This window comes from Echiichthys vipera (genome assembly GCF_963691815.1).
Source record: "Echiichthys vipera genome assembly, chromosome: 2".
Classification (NCBI taxonomy): domain Eukaryota; kingdom Metazoa; phylum Chordata; class Actinopteri; order Perciformes; family Trachinidae; genus Echiichthys; species Echiichthys vipera.
In genome coordinates, this window is record NC_139827.1 from 16802092 (window position 1) to 16820733 (window position 18642).

Consider the following 18642-nt stretch of genomic DNA (forward strand, 5'->3'; position numbering starts at 1 on the left):
CTCTGAGGAACTACAAGTTTCACACGAGGGAGTCAACAAAATGGCTGACTGTGTTGCATAATGTCAGAGGAGAGCTAAAAACATATGTATGTTAATGTTATCGATTTGATTTTTTTTTGGAAGCTAGGAATAAAAAAGATGTGTCCTTTTCTTCTTGTCTTGTGAGAATCTATAAAACCATAGGGCACAAAAGAAGAAAGGAAAAAACTTACTCTTTGTACCTCAGGTTAAAAAAAATAAAATAAAAATGACATTTACAGTCACTAGCTGGGTTAGTTTTCTCCTTATTACCTAGGGTTGGACTGTTTTCTTGTCTCCTGATGTGTGCCATCAAAAAAAGAACAATTTTACAAATCAGTCAAAGTCCCTCAAATGCTAAGTACTTAAGCACATACTATAAAAGTGACACACCCACATTCCTGTAAACTACAATAACAATAGTGTCTGTAGTTAAGTTTAAGCACAGACACGTTTCATACTATTGTTCAGCTGACTCCTCCTCCACCATTATGGCCCCTCCCTCCCTCCCTCGCTCCGTGTCGCGGTCACATCACACGCCCCTCCCCCCCTGATCATGTAGTCTCTTGTCCCAACCGTCGGCTCCCTCCGTGAGCTTGTTTGAACCCCACTGCAGTTACTCAAAGAAGTGGTGCTGCCACGCTCAGTTAACAGCCAGTCCTGCCAGATACATCCATAAAAAAAACGATCTATCACGTGTCCTGGAGCTGCTGGTCATACCTACCTTTGCCGGCTATATTACCTACCAACTGCAACACAGTACGCTGGTAGAGCCAAACACAATAACACGAAGGGAAACGAACGTTCAGACCGCGTTTGTTCTTTACGCGACCGAATCTGTCGACCAACCGCCACCAACGGTTTACCAGTGACGTTCTGGAATGGAGGTTTTTTTGTGCACGAAAAGAGGAGGAGCCTGTTCGTGAGCGAAGCGGGAGAGCAGTCGGTCGAGTCCGCGAAGGCACAACTACTCACGGCTCGCTAGTTCCCCCCGTGAATGCTGGAAAGCGGCGAACTGCTATCACATCCTGACCGCACCAGGATTGTAATTTAACAACAACAGGGTCCGGAAAGATTTCGACAGCGGAAGGAGGAGGAGGAGGAGACACAAGTCTGCGAACGATACAGACCGACACTGAAATTCGCGGGAGCGTCGTTAAGCGACGCGAAGAGTCGGTGAGTCTCGTGGTGGTATTGCAACTAACAATGATGTTAGCTAACTAACTCACTTGATTTTTATATTCAACGCAAATAGATAATATGCTTGTTTGGACTTTGGGCATAACATTTGGTGATGAATTGCAATTTTTTTTTTCTGTTTTTGTTTTTTGTCGATGGCACATTTTACAGCGAGTGCAGCGGGGAAGGTTAGCTAGCACTCGCTTAGATGATGTTGTTAGCTTAACGGATGACACATCAGTGGCAATTTAATAACCAGTGTCTTCTCTTTTTTCTTTAATGGTAAAACGTTTTTTTAAACTAACAACACAACTGATGTCTCCCCGAAGTTCACTTTTTTGTGAAAGCGGTCTTGCGAGTTGTGCAGTCGCGTGAATTCCTTTCATAATTTTTTTTATTCTGATGGATATTGTATGAGTGATTAGAGCTGTATCGATTAATCGAATAGTCGACTAGCAACTTTTTCGATGATCGATTAATTGAAATTATCGGATTCCAGCTTCCTAAAAGTGAATATTTTCTGGTTTCTTTCTTCCTCTATGATAGTAAGCGTAATATATTTAAGTTGTGGTAAAGATATCTGAGATGTCATATTGGACTTTCTGAAACACTGATGGTTTAAGAAGGCGTGTAAACAAATACAAACACAAGCATATGAACAAAAAGAAAAAATATGACCTAGTTCTCGGTTTATTCCAGTAGTCCCATGGGATGCCCTCACACCACTCACGTTGCCCATAGACTTCCCATTTAGCAACTGGAAATGTACATTTGGTGTACCTGTATCCGATGTATTCGTACCTCACTTAGGTCTTAAACCCTTCAAGGTCGGTGAAGCGACTATGGTGAATTGGTGCCAAACCATGCAGCAAGCACATCCAGCATACTCCAGAGATGACACTTTGAAGGAAGACAGATCTATAGGAAGTTGTCTATTAATATAATATAAAAATAGTATTCTACTTTTGTCACTTTAATTATTGCCCCTGATAGAGCATGGAGCGTTTGCAGCCTCTTTTTAAAACTCCTGTAATTCCATGCAGATTAATATAGTGAGAATCCTCAATTTACAAAATCGGTCACTGACTTGTGGCCTACATAGCACAGAATACAAAAATGGGCTTAAGTGAAGTGGAAACTGCTGCATTACCTAAAGGGTGCAGTTGAACCCCCCCTCTTGGTCTAAAGTGGTACAGCCCAGTAATTTTCCATGCACCACACTCCTAGGATGTGGGTGTGGCTTAATGTCAATGGTGTTACAAGAGTTTAGCAGTTTTTCCTCTTTGCCCTTTCCTGTGGGTTTCCAAATTTTTTAAAGAAAGAAGCTTTTTTTTTAAATTTAAGTGCAGTGATAGTCAAGTGACTAACCAAGTGATTGCTCTATTAACCAGAGAGCCACAAGTCAGCCACAGTTTGTAGGATTTGGCAGTCTGAAAATTGGACTGTTTGATCATGTTTAAAGAAAAATTGAGTCAATTTAGTCCATGCAGAGTGAGCTGTTTCAGGTTTTACCTTTTGGGATCATGGAACATCCCCCGGTCTCTAATTTCACCTCCCCCACCTCACCCGGTGGCAGTGCTCACATGGTGCACTTGTAATTCACAGTGTGTTTTTTCTGCTGAAGAGGAAGTAGCCGTGAAAGGCTCCTCCTACATTTTTCAAAAGCTTTCCTGTAGCTGTTGGGAAGCTAAACGGGCTAGCTACATTCTAATTGATACTAAATGAGATTGTAGAAAAAACTAGCGTCTGCCTGATTGTATGCCCTTCATGTTGAGGAAAAAGAGGCAAAAGGCCTGGCTTGCAGTGGCACCTTTCTCAGTCTTGGTTAATACAGGTTTGGTGCCAAATCAGTGCTGTGCAGCTGTGGCTCATGATTCACCCTGGGTCCACAAAAGCCCTACCAATATAAATCGGTTTCCTCTTTAATATCAGTTATACATGTCAGTGAGCTCAACCACATAAAGAAGATGCATGTAAATATAACATCTGTTCACATTAGGCAGTATTGACTATACTAGATACTATAATACCTGCCATTTCAACTGAGTTGCATCGCATTCGCATTAGATCATTGGTAGATGTTAGGGGGCAAAGGTTGCCTTTCCAGATGTGCTGTGACTGTAATGTTTACTGTTCATAAATGACCCAACCTCATGGACTAGAAATCTGCAATTTCATATTACTCGATGAGAACCACAGTATGCTCCAACATCAGTGAACATGCTGTGGCATGTATTAAGACTCATTCTGTAATATTATTTCTTTATGACTTCCAAAGTGTGTATACTTAAGCGCAAATTACGTTATGTGCTAATTTGCATATTGGAGATGTCATTGCTCAATTACTTGGTTGTGTCAATTGCAACTACGGCGGTGTCGCTTAAAGCAAAACTCAGAGGATCACCCTAACCATTTAATCAGCAAGTGGTAAGCAAAACACATAAACCAGGTTTAAATTTTGAGGATCCGTAGCATTAATTAATCAACACAACGTAAGATTTAACTGTACGTACAGTTTAATGCTGCAGTGACAGCTATAACGTTACTGCTAACTTCATACCCACTATGACGCACACACTCTCTTTCTCTCAACCACACAGTTGCTATATTATGCCCAAGCTGCACACTGACTGATTCCTTAAAGGAGTGAGGTACTTGTATAACACATTTTAGTTTAAAAATATCTTTAAAATTGCCTAATGCTATTATTCACAGAGTCAACGTCGGCTCTTGTAATTCACAATATTCCATCAGTGTGCTTCCCATCTAGAAATAATTAAACATTTAAACATTACTTCAATTCCCTTCTTACAAATGTTGATGTAAATCAGTTTGGGTGTGACAGCAGGTTTCAATCCTGTATTTTTTATTTTGGATTTTTCGAACTATACCATGAGCATAAAAACTGGTTTCAACTGTTAGAGCCGGTTTCTTTGCTTCAGGCTGTAAATGACAGTTCTAAAAAATATGATATGTGTTAAGTGTCAAAATACCCTGTCTGTATTCATCATTTATATGTTGCCATGGTGATAATTAAAAAGAAGTAGAAGTATTTTGCATTTTACATATAGGTCATAATAAATTAGTCAGGCCTGTGTTTGTGTTTTAAGGGGGCCCTATTATAAATGTTATTCTTGTTTGGGACTTTTCTGGAGTACACTGGTGCATGCATGCATTAAACATGCAACAAACTGACAATTCAATCATATCATCGTGTCTTCTACTTGCCTCAATAAACCTCCATCAAAAAAAATGTTTTACTCATTTGCCAATTTAAAAGATGTTGGGGATTTTTCAGCATTGAATGTTCGTGAGAGCTTTTTACAGGACTAGCCTAAATGTCTCGCATATGTTCAGGCTTGCACAAACACCTATGTCTCCTCCCAGTCCCATTGCCTTATGTTTCAGTGTGTCTGCTTAAGTCGTGGGAGCTCACTAATTTTGACTATTAAGGCAAAACCCTCTCTGCAAATATTGCCCTATTTATCCCTATTTAGCCTCTTCTAGACATCCACCTTCTTATGTAAATGAGATGGCAATTTAACATGTCGCTCACATGTCTTGAGTAAGTGCCCATGTCATGGCAGCAATATTTCAAGGGTGGATTTAGTAAAATATCTTACACGTCCGGAATGCTGTTACATTAACATAAAGCCACCGCAGTGCCTGGTAAGAAATGCAAATCTTATTGTTTGCTTTACAGAGAGCACTCTATGAATGATCATTGTTATTGACCCTTATTACATAAAGGGATTAAAATCTTTCTTAAAACATGAAACACTGCAACTGAGCCTATCTTCAGTTGTTGAGGAGAATCTTTTAATGTCAGTTAGCATCATATCATTCTATTCATATGTTCTGTTAAAATAGGGAATATATTTCCTTATATATTAGGAAAAATAATGAGGAAATGTATTATTAGATTTACTGAGAAAAGGGGGGGGGGCAGTTAAGACTAGACAAAATCTATTACTGATGCATCCTGAGAAAGAAAAGAAAACATTATTCTTTCTTCATGTAATTTATTTCCAACTCACCGCAGTGTACCATATGCTAAATGTTGTGTTTAAAGCAATTCTTACTTTTCTGGCATGTCGCACAGCACTATGGGTGCACTCGCACTGTCCATTCGTACCGTGCCCCGTGCTTTGAGGTGATTGCCCCTCCTCCCCCTTATCCTGTGGCCCAGGCCCGCTTGTACTCAGGGCACACTCACATTGTCCATCTGTACCGTGCACAAAGCATTTTTCACAGCTCAAGTCTAGTTCATTTGACCAGTGTGAGTGCAACCGTACAGCGTCTAGGCGCGGTATGCTTTGCGGACACAGCCCGTTTGGGAGAGGTGGGCTTTTGTAAAGCATGTTTTCACATGTACGTCATGTGAGCAAAAAAACTCTGAGGTCTATAGAAAGATTGTAAACAAAGCGGCGCATCGCGATGACGTCAATCAATGCGTGTGACGTGTTACGGCGTGATGACGTATAGGCAGGCAAGAAGCATTCTGCTGAGGCCCAGGTAGTGTAAGAGCCTACTCACACTGTCCTTTCGGCCGCGGCCAAAACCGTTTTTTCAGCTAAAGCCTAGTACCTTTAAGCAGTGTGAGTGCACCCGCTCTGCGCACAACTGCGGCCAGCGGGCCGTCCACGGTGGGCTTTAGCGGAGCCGTTTGCACATGTACGAGCACGAGCATGCGCACGTGTACGAGCACGAGCACGAGCCCTACGGCAGTATCGTTATGTCCGCCTGTTCGGACATGTAAATAGAAGGACGGACCATGCGCGGACATTTAACAACAACAACAATGGCGGTGAAAGGTTCACGTTGGTGTGGTGCGGAGGTGGAGTGTTTACTGCAGATTTGGTCGGATGAAAATATTCAAAAACAGTCGACAAGACGCACAAAAACTCTGAGGTCTACGGAAAGATTTGTAAACAAAGCCACACACACGCGATCAATGCGTGTGACGTGTTACGGCGTGATGGAGTATGGACAGCAAGAAGCATTGGCCGGCCCTGGCAGTGTGAGTACAAACGGGGCTGGGGCGCGGGGGGGAGAGGGAGGGGGGACAAGTACCCTAAAGTCTGGGTCGCGGTCCAGGAGGACAGTGTGAGTACGCTCTGAGTACAAACGGGTCTGGTCAGCGGGGGGAGAGGGAAGGGGGGACAAGTACTCTAAAGCATGTGGCACGGTACGGATGGACAGTGTGAGTGCGCCCTCACATTACTTAAAATGATCTGGGCAGTGGTTCGAATTCTTATTGCTTATAGACATCATTAACCCTTGGAGATTTAGTTTTGTCTGAAAGTTTTTGAACATTTCATCTGACCAAACCTAAACACTCCACCTCCGCATCAAACCATTGCGAACCGCACGCTGCGTCTTTTTAAATGTCCATCGCAAAGACGCATATAAATAGACATCAGGACCTCCGCTTGCATGGCGGCTTAAAAGGCTGCCGACAACCCTTTCTTCGGGTCTTGCTGGTAATTGTGCAGACAAAAAGGCTGAGGAAAGTCAGCAAAACTGATTACCATACCATGCAGCTGTTAAACAGAAGATTTACTTTAAGGATTAAAATTACAAATAACCTTAGTCTTTGTGGTTGTAAATAAAGCAAATTTCGATAAGGGCAAGTACAATTGACTTTGGGCAGGTTGATTTCTGACCCGCTTGCCCCATTAACATTGAATCCTGGCCTTCGCTAAGTAGTTTTTTCCGCTGCTAAAATGGATGGGTTTGTGTGCTCTACAGCCGGCATCTGTACTTAAACATTGTATGTTAGGGAAACTGTACGCTCACATCTGGACTGAGTGATTTTAGTTCCAGTAACTCCAAAAGAGGATATGTTCTCTTATAAACAACACAACATAAAAAATTTAGTGGTAACATGCAGTGCGTTTATATGCACATCAGTAACCCGTAAATGGCCTTACCTTGATTAGGAAACGATCGGATTGTTGAAGTTCCCCTCGTATACATGAGCAGGGGTTGAATGGGAAAATGACGGAGTAACTCGACCTCCGGTACAGTAGGTGATGCTCCGCAAACATACAGCTTGACTGGGTACAGCTTCTTTTTCAAGTTTACCTTTGTCAAAATCACAAAAAGCCAACTTTTCGACAGAGTTACGACCGAAACGGGTCTTCTTGGTTGTTACTTGCCCTTGCAAAGTCATCCCTTGGTTTAAAGGTAATGCTCTATTATTGTTGTGTTTGCACATTGTTTTCGGCGACGGTGCTTCCGGGTCAAAACCCACCCCCGTGAAGTGGGGAGCATGCAAAGACAAAACCTGATGATAATCCAGGAAAAATGTTTACATGGGTGAATAACCGGGGAACTGAAGGTGTTCTCTAGGTATGTTAACTGGAGTATGAAAACCCCTATTTTACCTGGGTTATGGTGTTTAAGAAACCGGGGTATGCCCTTAACCTGAATATAATCAGATTTTTAAAGTGCATGTAAACGCACTGATGGTAAGATGGATGTGATGATCGATTCCTCTAATAGTCCTCGTTTCAAATTAATGTGATTGGTAAACAATGGCGCTTGAGTTTTTTTGTTTATGTGCAGCACCTCATGTGTCTGCGCTTGAGCCGAGACACAAATAACTTTTAATTTTTGGAAACTGACTCTTCACCTCACCAAAGCCCAGATGATATAGATGGGGAAAGCAGTGACATTCGGGGCCGCAGCGTCGCAAGCACAGAGGCACTGGACACCCTCCTCAGGAGGACTAGTTCGAAAATATGGTTGTCAACAAGATAGAAGCTTGTTTCAGTGAGCCATGCATTCGTCCTCAGCTAAACCCAATAGAGTGGTGGAAGTCCAACAGGCACCGGTACAAAAAACTGAGCATTCTGGCTAAGCAATACCTGATGATACCTGATACCATGTTTTCTACAGCAGGACTGATCATTAACAGAATGCGAACAATGTATAAAAGTTTTTTTTTAAATGGTAACTGTGATTGTTTTGATTGAGAATTAGCATTAGGTGTTGGGTATGCTGTATTGATGTACATCATAATTCCTGCAGGAAGATGCGCTGCGTTTTAAAAATAGATTTGGAAAAACAAGTACTCCAATGGCCCCCGAGAAACTGATACGATCCCTCAATCTTGGAATTAACTACTCTTCCCCATCCCTTAAACAGTGACATCACATTATTACTCCCATTTATTTATAATTGAATTAACTCTGCGTGGGCTCTGGCTAGCATAATATACCACCAGCATAACTTCATATAGTTGGATGGGGAAACTGAAGAGTTGCGAGCTAGCCTGTCAAAAAGGGTGAATTTTGCCATCTGAATATATTGTAGGTTGCTCGTGTTACCCCCTTTTACATGTACATTGTAACATGTAAAAAATTTTTTATTGCACTTATTGCAACAAGCATTACTGTTATGGGGAAATAAAGCCACACTTTGGCTAGCACAGCCCATTCATTCCTATGGAAAGCTGCTCAGTGGCCAGTTTTGGTTCTTGTGAACACGGGAGGCCTTACCAGATAAAACAACGAAAACAATAGAAATAACATCGGAGACAATGCACAAAAAGTTTGATCAGAAGAGTTGTCGCTGCCGGAGCCTTGCACTGTGCACCCTTGCACTGCGCACCCTCCTTCTCCTGCCATACCCTTGAATGGGTCTAAAATTATGCCCACATATATTTTTTCAGTTGAGGGTCTGAAGATCATTATAAGCCTTTCAATTGGTATCCAAAACAATTTTTCGCAGGTGATCTCCTCTTCCCCACATGTATGGGAGTGAGGCCCCTAAGCCCATGGTGGCATCAATGAGAACGTCTGTCACAGGAGCACGGCCTCTGACTCAGGAGAATTGCGAGGACCATTAAGCAAAACCGATAACGTTAGAGCCTATCTATGCTATGGTCTTTCAAATTCATTTTAGTTTCAGTACCAAAGTGGTCTTGCCCTTCTGTGTTCGTTGGGTATTGCAAGCAGTGTATTGCAAGAACATAATAGGCTTGTTCTTGAGGCAGGTTTCTGCATTGTCTGTCACATAAAATGCATTTTTGTCCATCGCTTAAAGTCACATCTCTGCTCCTACATACTGGTCTTGCTTTAGTAGGTTGACAAGCAAATGTTAGCACAGCAAGATATGGCCATGATAGATAGAGCTAGAAAGATAAGGTTCACTGTCCCAGCTATGGTCACTCTTGCTCTGTATGACCAGTAGAAAGATGCACTCTTTTGGGAAAGGGGAAAAATGAGAACAGGAGCATTCTGATGTTTTAACAGATAGGATAGGATGGGAACAAGAGCTAGAGTGGCCCTCTGAGTGATAGTGCATCGTCACATCGGAGTGGAGGTTGAACATGGTTTTGAGTTAGGAACTGGTGCAGGTTCCATCACTTCCCTGAAGGCTAGCAAGTATGAAACTGGATAGAGTTGTAAAAGGGAGCCAGTGTTGTAAATGGAGAAGTTGAGTTTGGTGGGAAAGGTTGAACTCCAGATCTATCCCTCAGGAAGTCATCAGGCTTTGAAGCCAATTTGACACAGTGACCAAACAGTGGAATTAAAAATACTAGGTGCATTAAGTGACGCCATCAGGTCCAAGAAGACTTTTCCCCATTGACTTGCATGGTGAAAGAGACGTCTCTAAATCAGTGAGTACATTTTTTTGTCGAAACCAAAGCAAAATTACTTGGTTAACTATCATTGATGATCCATTTGGTTTGATAACATTTTGAAAGTTTAGAAAGGTTTTAAATCATCTTATCCCCATTCAAGGTGGCCAGTGTGCTAAACCTGAAGTAGCTTGACTATCCTACAAGAGTCCCACAATGTGAATTCTCCCGATGTTGTACAGGGGCATTTATAAGATGCGCTTCTGCTGCATCAGTCATTCTTGAAAGGTCCACACCCAGGTATGTTGTCCAAGTTGGCATCACTACGATATTGTTAATTGTGATAGACCAGTCTCTGCAGGCTTTTTTTTGTCCTTGAGGAACACAAGCTCTGTTTGGGTTAGGTGGTGCCTTGGCACCTACTCCCAAAAACTGAAAGTAAAGCAGCAATGTATCAATGCTTCCACCTAAGTGTTAGATAGGCGTGATGAAAAGAATAGCCTTTGCACTTCAGGTTCCCTTGTCTTGAACACGCTTTTATGAATGGGTCATTGGTTAGATGCTTCAAAAATAACCCAAGAGATTATCACCTTTTGTTCTACGACATAGAATGCATCAGTAATTACCCCAGTTGTGAATTTTGAAGCTTGAATGGGTCTTTAAAAAGGCAGTTGTTAACATGTGAACCCAGCCTACTACAAATTGCATCATGCTGTAAGAAAAATCATTTGGAAGCTAGTGGTAGTAATAGGGCTGACGATTAGGATGTTCATTCGTTGGGTAGGTAGTTAGTTTTCAGTTTTGGTATTTGGATATTCGTTTTTTTTTAATTTAATTTATATTTTTTACACTTCCTAAAACATGTATGCCTTTAATTAAACCATAAAACAGGTGTTGCAACACATTGTTTACATTACTGTGTTTCGCCATTTTTCCTCTCCTTATGCTCAGTTGCTGTGTACGCAGCAGTGAGCAGCTGCAGGACAGTCGCTAGGGTGCACTGAAACTGTCCATCTGTACCGTGCCCCTTGCTTTAGGGCACTTGCCCCCCCTGTCATAAAATGACGTCAGAACCGCCGTAGGCCTCGTGCTCGTACACGTGCGCACGCTCATGCTCGTACATGTGCAAACTTGCTTTACAAAACCCCACCTCTCCCAAATGGGCTGTGGCCGGCAAGCGTACCGCGCCTAGCCGTGGTACGGTTGCACTCACACTTGTCAAACGAACTATACTTTACCTGTGAAACGTGCTTGGGCACGTGAGTGAGCCCTTAGTCATGCAACCGTGGTGAAGTTCGTTAGCTTTTTATTTCTGGCTAGTGATGCTGAGATTACAGTTATATCCCAGGGCACTACAGTTAATCCTGTCAATCGGGTAGTTTCCTACAAATAACATTCTGATTAACAGTGGATGGGTTGCGGGTTTGTGAAGTAATACATTACAAGGGCGACAAGGCTTTGGCAACTTTCACATGGATCTACCTCACAGCAGCTGTGCAGCACATGTAGGTGCTGCAGTTGATATGGCACTCGCGGAGCTCCACTCATCAAAAGTCAGATGCGGCAAACTCGTACACTGCTTGAATATGACACTTGCATGCATGGATTGGGTTTAGTTTTTTGATAGATAATATTATGTAAATAACATTCAGGTAATTTAAGGAAAAAAAATATAGATTTTCCTAAAAGGGAAATAAATTAGCTGTTCATTTTAAGAGCGCTGTCTTATTTCTCTTTTGTATATTTACTATTGCTCCTTCATTAAGATACGTATTCCTTATCCGATTAATCAATTAAATAATACATAGCTGCAGCCCTATACAAGATCAAAAAATATTTCACTCCTTGCAGATCAACTAAATAGAGTAGCATGGTCCATTCATAAGCAGTCAATGTTCATGATAAAGGGAATTCTTTCTGCTGTAACAGCGTACAGCAGCAGCAGCAGCAGCAGCCATTTTGTGCTGTAGCATTCACTGCAAGCAATATATCAAAGGGAAAGGAGTGGGGGTAGGGAAAGTGTCGAGTAGCTAGCTTGTTGACTAATTCAAATCATTAAGCTGAGTAGCTGTTCATGCCAGTTTTTACAGAAAATTATTTGCATTTTTCTCATATCTACCTTCTCATGCTTAAATGTGTGTTTTTACAGAGAGGGGGGAAACAGCTTATAGCATTGGATAAGAAAACACTGTGATTTTTGTCCTGATTTTTATGTAACAAACTTGAGAAATGTGTAATGTTGTGACGATGAGACGATGAGTTCAAAGATGAGTTGTTACTACAGAGACAGAAATGCAGTTTGATAGAGTAGCTCAAGGAGAATAAGCTGCACTTTCAGGGCTAGGGGTTTCTACCAATTTAGGAGAACTATAATTGTTGTTTTTTCTCTCCTTCACACAGGCTAATTTAGTTTTGAACTTCTAATCACAGAATACGAATTGTTAAGGGAGCTTGGTTTTGTCATTCACCTCTCTAGCTCCCTCCCTTGTTGGAGGAACCCCCTTTGCTGCAATGGTTCGGTCCATGGGAGGCTGTAAAGCTCCAGACTGAAGCAGACGGCTGGTGTGGGGGAGGGGTGGTTAACGCTCTTTGTAAAGCTGTGGAGTGCATGACTGTGTGGTGCTAGCTATAGCTTATGCGATCTGATACTGTTATTCTAAAGATTGCCTTTAAGTTGTCAGAGGTTTATCAGAAAAAGGAGGGAACAACTGCATGAAGATTTATCAGTTCTGCAATCAACCAAAAAGTTTTTAATTAATATTTGTTTCAGGGATCGTAGGTTGCTTTAATTTAACACCTGGTGTTTTTTATTTATTCTGTGGTCTGCCAATCAACAGTCATTGGCTTTTTTTGTAGCCATGACATGTGCTTTCCTCAGCAGCGCATGGCTAAAGAATAGTCCCCATGTGCTTGCTTGGTTCACATGAGAACTCCTGGTTCTGCCCACCCCCTCCCTATTTTTCTTCCCTCTTTTCCTTCTGCCCAGCTCATGCTAGTCTCCATTTATACAAAGAAAAGCAAAACCCTAAAGACTCCACGCGTACAATGTTTGGCCAATCATAGGCCAAGAAGTTGCGCTTTTACACTGTTGCTGAACAGGTTAACAATGTTTTGAGAATAACATAACTTTCCTTTGATGGGTATATTTGGGCATGTTTGAATTGTTCACCCTTATTCTCTGTCCATTTGTTGTTTCTCTACTAAAACACTATCAGATTTCACAGAATCTAACATCTAACAGTGGCCTAGAGGCAACAGATTAGCTGCTGAAATGAATTGGTGTCCTTATTGGAATCAAAAAAAGGAATAATATGTTGTTAATGTTAATATGTTTAACATTGGAAGGGAAAATACCTACCTTGAATGGATGGAAAGTGGGATACAAACAGACAGACATGAAGCAATGTCACAGGAAAGATCAATAATCAGCTGCTGCTTAGAATAACTCAAAGTCTCAGCAGTAGGTGGTAGATGGCACGTATAAGACACAAGCCATAAGTAGGATTGATATGAAGTGCAATGTGAGCAAATTAAATAGAAGGAATTCCACTTCACCAGGGCATTCAAATGTATGATTAACATTTACTTTGACAGGCCGTTCACTTTATTTGTTTGTGTATGAATTGTTGATGATAGTGCTACAGGCTCAGATAGCCTCCACTGTGGACACCCGCGGGCATATCTGGAATGTATAATCACAGTTAAATCCTAATAACAACAAAATTTCCCTTTTTTATTAAAATTTTAACCGCATATATTTAATCATTGAACAGTTTTAAATAAGTTGCTCACGCTGCTTGTGGGATTTCAGATTGTGCATCTTTCAACGCACTCTCTGGCTTATACCTCTTACCCTGGAGACTGGAGCCTCTCCTTGCATGCATTGCGTGTCGGGCAGGAATTCCCTTATACAGGATGTCAGTCACAGAGCTAACAACTAGAGTTCAAGGTGATTTCTTCAAAAACCTTGTTTTGTCAGTCAAAACCAAAGGATATTCAGTTTAACATGATACAAAACAGAGAATAGCTGGGAATCTCCATATTTGAGAGGCTGAAAAGAACATTTCCTACGATTTGTGAATGAAAAATGACTTAAGTTGGCGATTATTTCTCTGTCAATAGACTAATCAGTCAGACTAATTGTTGCAGCTTTATTTCACACCTATGGGCAATACTGCTGAGTTTCCACCTGACTTGCATGTGGTTGGACCTAGGAATCTTAAGTAGATGTCATGGAGACTTACTCCGGCTATAATCATGTTTTTGAGCATGTCTCGGGGAACAGTCTGTATAGATTATATACAAGTGAAATAAGCCATAATAATAATAAAATAGAAGGTGTTCAAACACAAACAGCATTTTAACAGCGTATACAGTTATATAATGTGATGTATGAGTTGCTTCAGTTCTTTGCAAACTGTTCAAATAGGACGAAGCCGAGCAGGCTACCTGCATTTGTAGAATAGTGCGAAATTTGCTTTTATTTCATAAGGCTAAATATTTTGGTTTCAGATGAAATGAAATGTCTTGTTGAAAATGATGCACATAGGTAGTAATTTTGATGATGTGGTGCTGCCGCAAGTTGATAACATGTTGTCCTACATATAGCAGCCTCTCAGGGCTCTTTATGGCTGCGCACAGCAGACCAGGTGGCCATTTTGAGTTTCAGTGAATCCAGATGCAGGCAGTGAGGGTGGGGGAGGGGAAGACTGCGCACTGTGCGCGGTAATGTTGGAATGCAGGCTCTGCTCTCACTGGCTGACATCTTTTTTTCCCCACTCAGTATTTAGCCTCCACAGAAAATGTCTACTCTAAGATAACTGCCAATTTAAAGACAAATGGGCTCTTTGCAACAACAGTGAAACTCTAACCAGGATTTAGAGGTGATTACAATGACACAAAGAGATAGCATTATTTTAAATCATGAAATCACATTTGCTGTTTTAGAAGTTTTTGGTAAGTTGTCCCCCAAGATCCATGTATCATTATGGAGATTCCTGCAGATACCGTACTTTTTTTAGGAGGCGGAGTTTGTTATAGGCTCTGCTCAAGCCTGTGCTCAGCATGCTGCTCGCAGCAGCGCTGGTGGCCATTTTGTGTTTCTGCAGTAACAGAAGGGAGGGGGGTGGTTAAAAAGACGAACAGCCAGGTTTTGTTTCCTCTCACAACAGAGCATTTGATCAACTTAGGTGAAGGTTGAAAATGAAACTTCATTGTTATTACTCATTACATTTCTAGTCTACTACCTCTTCAACGACACCCTTAACTTTTATCAGTCTTAAAGTCAAATCAGGAAATTATTTAAAATAGACTATTTTATGAAAAATCCACTGGTGAAAACGTCAATAGTAGAAGCATTAATGCATTAATGCACAGAGTATAGTTTTCAGTTTTTAAGTGGGTGTCCTTTGTTCCTCTTGAGTAAACAACCACCCCCGTGTTGAAATGGTTCAGTCTGTTTAACAGCAGGCTGGGAGAATAGAGGCTGCTTGTGTCAAGCTGCCTCTATCAGCTGTGCTCTAATTTCTCGCTCTGCACAGCTAGCATGGCACTTTGTGGCTAAAAAGCGACATTTCTTGCTTGTAAATGAAGAATGCTTAAAAAAATACTTGGTGTGTTTTTACTGATATTATCTTTCAATATCCAATGCGGTCATTGTGGCTCACAATGATAAGTAGTTTTATTTGTGTATACATATGGTATATTTAATGCAAAGTGCTTATTTGGCACGTTGACTAGTTTGAAGGAATTGCATAAAAAATCGTAGCTAAAAAACTTGCGGCAGTATTTTATTTTTGTGAAAACCCGAGAATATAAAACTCTTTACTCTCATTTAGCAAATCTTTAACAGCACTGTGACTGTTCGATTACTTGAATACTTGATCCTCATCTCTTTTGTTTTGAACGCCCCACCCCCACTCCCCACTTCCCCCTCCACCAGAAATGGTTCAGTCCATCTTTGACTTGGAGACTGAGAGCAAAAGAGAGTATGTGTGTGTGTGTGTGTGTGTGTGTGTGTGTCTGTGTGTGTGAGAGAGAGTGAGAGAGAGAGAGAGAGAGAGAGAGAGAGGGGGGGGGGGGGGGGGGGGGGGTGCGCAGCTGTCCAGTGTGCTGTGGGTGTGCAATTTAGCGCTGGCTGTGCGCCGCTAGCTAGGCCCTGACTAAAGTGCATGTTGTTCTGCTTTGTCATGTTAAAGTGGCCTCATTTGATTGCTATTTGTTTTATCCGTTATTGTTTGACGGCACACATAATGAGAGGTTTTCTAGAATTGATTTGACATTATTAACACAGATAGGCCTAAGAGCAAGAGATATTCATAGGAAAAGCTTGGATGTGTAGCAGGGATAGTTCTTGACGATAATAGAGGATGTGGTTTTGTGCTGTTTTTTAACGAATCAGACATCAGAGCAAATTGCAAAACCGTAAATGCCATGGATGTTCCTTCATTATTAATGGAAACTGCTGAGATACAGTGGCTTAGCTCACCATGAAGAAGAACAGCCATCACAGCCAATGGGATCCTTGATAGCGTTTTCAGTGTTGGGTTTAACTATTATAGTTAGCTAGTGTTTTAATATATGATAACTGTCAAATGTATTCTAGCAAAGCCTGATAACTGACCTTATGTCAGACAAAACATATACTAATATTAATTAGCCTTCCCATTCGATTTTATTTTATGTCTGCAGTTGAACTAACAGCAGAATCTTGTTAGCCTTTAGCATGATCTATAAGAGAGCTGATATGTGAGATTGTATTTCATCCTGACTGAGTAAGCTCTGGCCCACTGTGGTTGGGTCATTAGAGGAATAGTAGAAGACTGAGGCTAACGTGGTACTCAGCTCAGCCGCAGCAAGTGCTCAGTTTATTTCACATAGTACCTCGAGTGACCCGTTCATATGTACAAGGTTCAGACAAAATCTGTCAAAGGCCAGGGAAGGCAAAAAACACTTCACCGAAAGATTTTATTTACAGCTATGTGAGGCTTTCTTATTGTGTTTGTTTGTCTATGATGGAAATAAACTATTGTAGCACCAGAAGCCATCTTAATACATTTACAGGGAAATGAGGGATTGTTTCTTCACATTTTAACCCTCAACATACACAGAATGGCTATAAATGTCAAATACTGTATTTAGGTAGTGTATCTGTGTGTTACAGTGTTGTCCTTGACCTTTCTTTTGTATTATTAACCTTTATTTGCTTATGGTGTTATTTAAGAAAGGAGACTCCCCCCTGTCCTCTGTCAGAATGGTTTAGTCCGTGCTGGCTGTAGATTTCCATACCGTGGACTAGTTTGTGCTAGAGTTGGGGGATGGGTGTTGCTAAGCGACAGTCTGTGCAGTGTACTTCCCCTCTGTCTGTGCGCTGCTAGCTAGGGTTTGTACTGATAATCCTCACGCTGTACTTGAAAATGTTTTAGACACCAGATCAGACTTTTATGTATTTATCATACCAACAAATATATCATGCACTTAAGGTGCCATCAGAGACAAAAAAAATGTGTATTTAATTTTGTTTTTTGCTTTCTGGTAGTCTGCTCTGTGACTGACTTTCACTTTTTAAAGGGCTTAATTAATATCCATTATAGGCTCATGTAGACCACATACCCTTTATAGTACATACCCCCGCAAGGAACAAGATGGACTAGTCCTAAGTGAGCCCCTCCTCCTTTCTTTTATGTTCTCCTGCTGGCCTCAGTCTGCTCCCACAATCAACAAATACATGGAAGGCCTCAATCCCACACATCCTGCTAAAGGCTAAAGGTTGATATTTCTTTGTTTTTTAAGCATGCTTGATATTCCTCTCTGTCATTTAAATCTAACTGTATTTTTGTCATTGCACCATCACACTGTTCTGAAGGTTAGCCTTTGATACTGTAGTGCTGCTATGCTAGTTAAAGAAGGCAGAGTTTTGCTTGTTGTTTAGGTTTGTTGTGGGTTTTTTTAACAGGAAACCTCATTTTCAGACATTCTTTACATGTCAGGGAGTCTGCTGTAAATTTTCACACATTTTCTACGTCAGTAGAGACATTTTGTTACCTTCAACACTGTGCGCAACACCAGGAGTAAGCATGTTATTTTTAAACATTGTTTATTCCGGGTCGCACTCACATCTTTGGGCTCAGTAACGGAAGTTCTTAACTAGAGTCATGCATGTTCTGTGTCCATACACACAAGTCACTGTACGTTTATGTATTTTTAGCACTATCAACGCATTTGTAGTTTAGCGATATTTGGTCTATCACATGGGTGTTAAGCATCTCCATAGCTAACAATCATAACCAGCCGCGACAGTGATTGTTTTCACATTGTGAGTCTGTGGGCGTGTCATCACGAAAAAATGTGATCATGGAGACACCTGCTTTAGCGGAAATGACTACAGAGGCGGTTTTGAGCATTTTACCAGGTGTTTGAATTTCTGTTCATCTGCCTGATGCTTGATATTTATCACCACAGTAGCATCGCAACTGTGCAAGATGCAGTCACAAAACTTTACAGGTGTGTTTTAAGATTAAAGTCAAGGTTGGGTTTGAAGGTTGGTGTAGTCCGAGCAAGGGTGCCGGAAGTAAGGAAGACGCCATTTACCCTTCCCCGACTTTACAGCCCTGGCCCAATTTGGCGTTGCAGCTTGTGTGATCCCATAGCAAGATGGTCTCTAGTCAAGGTGGCAATTCATGTTTTTTAATGATATATCTTTATGCAGCACTATCTGCCTGCACAGAAAACCCACAAGACTGCATTCATTCAGATATCAGTGCTATTGCTACCACAATTCTTTTTTCAATAGGGCCTCATGGCAGGGGTCATATGGTGATGTGTAGTTCAATGGACTCTCTTGTTTTGGTAGCACT

At 41.3% G+C, this 18642-nt stretch overlaps 1 protein-coding gene across 3 annotated transcripts in view; it reads left to right on the forward strand.

Moving 5' to 3' along the window:
• Nucleotides 1-660: 660 nt before the first annotated feature.
• Nucleotides 661-18642, forward strand: part of atf7ip (activating transcription factor 7 interacting protein) — a 32077-nt gene continuing 14095 nt past the window's right edge. For 2 of the 3 annotated variants that reach the window (XM_083928927.1, XM_083928929.1), the window contains exon 1: nt 661-1194. The gene's annotated coding sequence lies outside the window, so the exon portion shown is untranslated. Of the gene's footprint in view, nt 1195-17506; nt 17555-18642 lie in introns of those variants that run through there. The other variant, XM_083928928.1, reaches the window with a different exon arrangement.